General features: G+C 42.0%; 1 pseudogene; it reads left to right on the top strand.

The window, feature by feature from the left end:
- The first annotated feature begins 3,688 nt into the window (after positions 1 to 3,688).
- Positions 3,689 to 5,478, top strand: LOC105551867 (annotated as a pseudogene).
- Positions 5,479 to 7,192: the final 1,714 nt, after the last annotated feature.

Below are 7,192 nucleotides of genomic sequence, written 5' to 3' on the forward strand. Positions count from 1 at the left end.
TGAAGAGCGTTTATAACATCCTAGTTGAGAGCGCTACTGCTATCTCTCTGTTCATCTCTCACCCTCACAATCTTTTCTCAAACCACACTCATCTTTTTTTATTTTCCTAAGTTTGCATGCTTACCCACGCTAGAACTCTCTATGTACTGTTTTTTCCAAGAAAGACTTTTCTTTTTCTTTACTTAGCTGACTCCCATTCAATTCAAGGTTTTAATTTAGTTATCAGCTGCTCCAGGAAGCCTTGCCCTAATCCCCTTAGCTTAAGTTAGGGGTCTCTTTTTCTGTAACCACAGCATCCTGCGCCTTCTCTGTCATTTATTAACACTTAGCAATTATAATTGCCTGTTCACTTGTCTCCCACCACCACTAGACCACAGGATCAGTTCACCTTTGTATTATCAGGACCAAGCACAGTACTAAGGACGTGGTAGGATCTCAATAAATAGTTGTTAAGTAAGTAGAAAGAGTAATGCAGATCCTCCGGAGCAAGGTACTATGTATACATTTATCTTCAGGAAGGCAGTTCAGTGCATGGCTTCACTATAATGAACAAAATGATAGCATGATTTTTACAGCATTTTGTTGACTACTGAGAAATAATTTGCATTGAAGACACATGAATCCCACACACAAAAAATAAGCACATTCTCCCTGCCTCTGCAGGAAGGAAATCAGACTATGATTCAGTTGCCAATGTATGCCCTCCTCATTCTGAATTCACACAGAAGGCAGAAGCAGTAATGTCACTACAGAGTTAACTATCTTGGTGTCCTACATAATTCTGTCATAACCATAGTGCGATGAATAGTTTCTCAGCTTTGCAGGTTCAGAAGCTCAATTTTATTACTTCATTTGAAAATGAAAAGCCGGCTGGGCGCGGTGGCTCCCGTATGTGATCCCAGCACTTTGGGATGCCGGGATGGGTGGATTTCCTGAGGTCAGGAGTTCGAGACCAGCCTGGCCAACATGGTGAAACCCCCGTCTCTACTAAAAATACAAGGCAGGGCGCAGTGGCTCACGCCTGTAATCCCAGCACTTTGGGAGGCCGAGGCAGGCGGATTACGAGGTCAGGAGATCGAGACCACCCTGGCTAACACGGTGAAACCTCTTCTCTACTAAAAATACAAAAAATTAGCCGGGCCTTGTAGTCCCAGCTACTCGGGAGGCTGAGGCAGGAGAATGACGTCAACCTGGGAGGCGGAGCTTGCAGTGAGCCAAGAGATCACGCCACTGCTCTCCAGCCTGGGCGACAGAACGAGACTCCGTCTCAAAAAACAAAAAACAAAAAACTAGCTGGCTGTGTTGGCGGGCGCCTGTAATCCCAGCTACTCGGGAGGCTGAGGCAGGAGAATGGCTTGAACCCAGGATGCGGAGGTTGCAGTGAGCCAAGATTGCGCCATTGCACTCCAGCCTGCACCATTGCACTCCAGCCTGCGCCATTGCACTCCAGCCTGGGGAAGAAGAGCAAAACTCCATCTCAAAAAAAGAAACGGGAGGGGAGGGGACGGGAGGAGAGGGGAGGGGAGGGGAGCATTGAGGCTGACTTTCTCAAAAGGGGTTCTTCATTTGAACACAGAGCACAAAAAATTGAGTGACTATTTATCAATTCTCCCAACAATAGCAAATAATTGGTACCATTCTAGATGCAGAGAGAAGTTAATTCATTACATGCAATGAATACCTTACAGCTATGAGGACTTATTTCACTCCCAGAACTCTAGAGGGCCGGAATCATATGAAGTAAATTCCTGTGAGATATAAATATATCATACACACACACACACGCTAGATCTGTACTATATCTCACTACACTAGTATATATACTACGTACATATACTAATGTAAAGGAAAATGCATGTCGGCAAAACTAGAATACAGTAACATTGCTAATCATAATGTAGGTTGAAAAAATGTAGTCTGAAGAGTGGGTTAGGTGTTTTTAAAGGATACTTTAGGCCAGGCACCGTAGCTCACGCCTGCAATCCCAGCACTTTGGTAGGTCAAGGTGGGTGGATCACAAGATCAGGAGATCGAGACCAGCCTGGCCAATATGGTGAAACCCCATCTCTACTAAAAATACGAAAAAAAAAAAAAAATTAGCAGGGCATGGTGGCACATGCCTGTAATCCCAGCTACTTGGGAGGCTGAAGCAGGAGAATTGCTTGAATCTGGGAGGTGGAGGTTGCAGTGAGCTGAGATCGCGCCACTGCACTCCAGCCTGGGTGACAGAGCGAGACTCCATCTCAAAAAAAAAAAAAAAGAAAGGATATTTTAATTGACCTGTCATATTCTGCTGATTCAGCCTTCCTCCCTCGAGAGAGGCCAAGATATGAGCTCTTGGAGAGAAGGAACCACATTTGTCTTAACTCCAAATTTTGCTGAAATTTGAACTCCTAATAATTAACATTGTACATGGCATATACTCCATTTCATTGACCCAATGAATGGATGGATGAATAAGTTGTGTTATACTGCTTCCTAGCTTCTTTTCTATAGGTAGTTAATTGTACATGTGGTGTGTGGATTCTTGTTCATTCTTTCAACAAGAACCTTCTATGTGAGTGAATCCTAGGCTAGGAACTGAGACAGGTTATGTATTGTACATCAGAATTCATGTTATTAAGGATTAGTCTACTATTTCACACATATTACTTATTATTTAAAAAAACAAAATGTAGGCAGGGCGCGGTGGCTCACTCCTGTAATTCCAGCACTTTGGGAGGCTGAGGCGGGCAGATCACCTGAGACTAAGAGTTACAAGACCAGCCTGGCCAAAAAGGTGAAACCCCATCTCTACTAAAAATACAAAAGTTAGCCAGAAATGGTGGCATGCACCTGTAATCCCAGCTACTAGAGTGGCTGAGGCAGGAGAATTGCTTGAACATGGGAAGCGGAGGTTGCAGTGAGCCAAGACCGTGCACTCCAGCCTGAATGACAGCGAGACTTCATCTCAAAAAAATAAAATAAAATAATAAAAATAAATGAATAAAAATTTTAAAAGAAAGGAAAAAGTGTTGGAGAAGATGTAAAGTTGGAACTCCTGTAAACTGCTGGTAGAAATATAAAATGGTGCCACTACCCTAGAAAACAGTATGGAGGTTCCTCAAAAATTAAAAATGAAATTATGATATAATCCAGCCATTCCATTTATGGGCACATGCCAGAAAGAACTGGAAGCAGGCACTCGAACAGGTATGTGTGTACCCATGTTCATAGCAGCATTATTCACAATAGCCATTTGCCCATTGAAGCAACACAAGTGTCCTTCAATGGGCAAATAAATAAAATAAAATGTGGTATATATATACAATGGAATGTTATCCAGCTTTACAAAGGAAGGAAATTCTAACATCTGCTACCTTGTGGATGAATCTTGAAGACATTATACTAAGCAAAATAAGCCAGTCACAAAAGGGCAAATAAGGTATGGCTCCATTTATATGAGGTACTTAGAGTAGTCAAACTTGTAGAGACAGAAAGCAAATGGTGGTTGCCAGGGTCTGGGGGATAGGGAGTTATTTTTTAATGGGTATAGAATTTCAGTTTTGCAAGATGAAAAAAGATCTGAAGACAGATAGTGGTAATGGTTGCACAACACTGTGAATCTACTTAATGCCACTGAACCGTACACTTTAAAATGGTTAAAATGAGATCCATGCCAGGGGCACTAGGCACCATCAGACCTACCATGGACAAGCCAAGACAATGGTACCAACCTGAGTAAGTCAGATGGCCAGTCCTGGCACTACCACACCCTTGTGGTACACCAGTGGGGCTAAAGATACCATGCTACGCATGAGGATGTAACCGAATGGACTCTACTTTTACGCAAAGTTATCAAGCAGATGAGTCACAACTAATATAGGTACAATTGATCATGTTGCTCATAGAAAATCAATAATTGTAAAAACTATTTCTGTCATTCACACTGTCAGGTTCAAAAATGAACTGTAAAGAAATATTACTATCAAGTTTGGTTAAGCTAAATGCCAAGATTTATAAACTTGATGACTTAAGTTTCCTCGGCCAGAATATTACAGATGCTATGGAAGCAGTACACCTTGATGAGCTTCCTACAGACATTCCAGGGACCAAAGGAAACTTTGACCTAGTCAGACATGTTTCCTTGGTTGACCGTCCTGGCCATGATATTTTGATGGCTACTTTGTTGAACAGTACAGCAGGGATGGATGTGACCCTTCTGTTGATAGCTGGCAATGAATCTTGTCCTCAACCTCAGACTTTTCTGACTACCTGGCTGCCATAGATACTATGAAGCTGAAACATACTTTCATTCCATAAAATAAAATTAATTTGGTAAAAGAAAGTCAGGCTAAAGAACAGTATGAACAGATCCTTTAATTGTATTAATATAAAGTAGAGTAGCACAAGAACCTCCTATTATTTTCATTTCTGCTCAGCTGAAATACAATCCTGAAGTTGTCCGTGAGTACACAGTAAAGAAAATTCCAGCCAGGCACAATGGCTTACACCTGTAATCCCAACACTTGGGGAGGCCGAGGCGGGCGGATCACTTGAGGTCAGGAGTTCGAGACCAGCCTGACCAACATGGAGAAACCCCATCTATACTAAAAATACAAAAAAAAAAAAAAATTAATCGGGCATGGTGGCACATGCCTGTAATCCCAGCTACTCAGGAGGCTGAGGCAAAAGAATCACTTGAACCCGGGAGGTGAAGGTTGAGGTGAACTGAGATCATGCCATTGCACTCCAGCCTGGGCAACAAAAGCGAAAATCCATCTTAAAAAAAAGAAAAGAAAATTCCAGTACCTCCAAGAGACTTTACTTCAGAACCCCAACTTATTGTTGGGGTTCCTTTGATGTTAACAAACCTGGCTGTGATATTGATGATATCACCCGGGAGTACAACTGGTGGCAGTATTTTAAAAGGCGTATTAAAGGTGGTCCAGGAGACAGGAGTCAGACCTGGTATTGTTCCCAAAAATAGTGAAGGAAAACTTGTGTAAAACAATCATTTCCAAACTTGTAACACTTTTTGCAGAATACAATGATCCTCAGCACACTGCTCCAGGGAGTCTTACTGGAGTTGGAACAAAAATGTACCCAGTGTTGGCAGAATGGCAGGACAGGTGCTTGGTACAGTTGGAACTGTACCTAAGATCGTCACAGGACCGGAAATGTCCTATTTACTTTTTAGACAGCTTCTAGGTGTATGTATAGAAGAAGGCAAAAAAGCAGGAAAAGTACAAAAGCTGTCCATGAATGAAGTTCTTAGAGTAAACACAGGATCTCTGTCTACAGGAAGAAGAGAGTGCAGTCAAAGATGATTTGGGTAAAATAGTTCTCACTAATTCTGTGTGCACAAAAGTAGGAGAAAAAATTGCCCTTAGCCAAAGAGTTGAGAAACATTAGCATTTAATTTGTTGAGATCAGATAGGAAGAGGAGTAGCCCTGAAGCCAACAGTAGATGACAAGTGCAGAATTACAGTTAAATAACACAGTTGGGCGAAGTCAGAATTTCTCTTAGTAACCTGGGGGTGTATTTTCAAAGCAAAATGAGGGAATACCTTTCACAGCTCATTACCTTTGTAGAAACTGTCAGGTGATCCTCATGTTTTGTGATGAAAATTTAACTCCTTGTACTTAAAGAGTAGGATATATAATTATGTCAAAAACGGTATGTTGATCAATTTAATATACATTTTAGCAGACATTGATCATTGTTAAACACTTTCAGATTTGTACTTCTATGCAGTTTTGAAATGAAATTGCTTGTTACAACAGGCCTTTGTTGTATCACACATACCACTGGACTTATTTGAAATAAAGTTTTATTTTAAAAAAAGAAAAGAAAAGAAAAGAAAAAAGGTGGCCAGGTGTGGTGGCTCATGCCTGTAGCCTTAGCACTTTGGGAGGCCAAAGTGAGAGGATTGCTTGAGGCCAGAAGTTTGAGACAGCCTGAACAACATGGTGAGAACCCATCTCTATTTAAATTGAAAAAAAATTTAATAGTTAAAAAGGCAAGTTTTACAATATGTATGTGTATATATCTATATATGATATATAATATGCATGTCTATATATAATATATATTATATGCGTGTGTGTGTGTGTGTGTGTGTGTATATATATATATGTACACTTTTTTTTTTTTAAAGGCAGAATTTCGCTCTTGTTGCCCAAGCTGGGGTGCAATGACACAATCTCGGCTCACCGCAACCTCCACCTCTTGGGTTCAAGCAATTCTCCTGCCTCAGCCTCCCAAGTAGCTGGGATTACAGCCATGCACCACCACGCCAGGCTAATTTTGTATTTTTAGTAGAGATGGGGTTTCTCCATGTTGGTCAGGCTGGTCTTGAACTCCCAACCTCAGGTGATCTGCCCACCTCAGCCTCCCAAAGTGCTAGGGTTACAGGTGTGAGCCACCACACCTGGCCATGATATGTATATTTTATCACAAATTTTTAAAAAATTCATCTCAGCCGGATGTTGTGGCTCATGCTTGCAGTTCCAGAACTTTGGGAGGCTGAGGAAGGTGGACCACTTGATCCCAGGAGTTAGAGACTAGCCTGGCCAACATGGTGAAATTCCAATTCTACAAAAAATACAAAAATTAGCTGGGCATGGTAGTGTACACCTGTAGTCCTAGCTACTCCCAGAGTCTGAACTGGGAGTATCGCCTGAGCTGGGGAGGTCAAGGATGCAGTGAGCCATGATCGCACCACTGCACTCCAGCCTGGGCAACAGAGTAAGAACCAGTCTCAAAAAAAAAAAAAAAAAAATTAGCCGGGCATGGTGGCAGGCGCCTGTAATCCCAGCAATCCCAGCTACTCAGGAAGCTGAGGCAGGAGAATCACCTGAACCCGGGGGGCAGAGGTTGCAGTGAGCCGAGATCGCATCACTGCACTCTAGCCCGGGTGACAGAGCAAGACTCCGTCTCGGAAAAATTAAAAAAAAAAAAATTAATCTAGTTCTCCTTTCTCATCCTGTACCTGGATCTTGACATTTATCTAACTTTAGGGTCTGTAGGTCTTGTTCATCTTTCACTGAGAGAAATAGTTACACACTTTACCTGAGCACTGAGACTCCGTGAGCAACTGGGGCCACTCTTGGGTTACTTTTCCCTGGAATGAGGGCTGGTTATCATCATGTCAAGTCTCTGAGTAACATATCCAAACATGAATCTCCGAGGAATCTAGTTTAATTAGCT

Source organism: Mandrillus leucophaeus, unplaced genomic scaffold (assembly GCF_000951045.1).
Source record: "Mandrillus leucophaeus isolate KB7577 unplaced genomic scaffold, Mleu.le_1.0 Scaffold535, whole genome shotgun sequence".
Classification (NCBI taxonomy): domain Eukaryota; kingdom Metazoa; phylum Chordata; class Mammalia; order Primates; family Cercopithecidae; genus Mandrillus; species Mandrillus leucophaeus.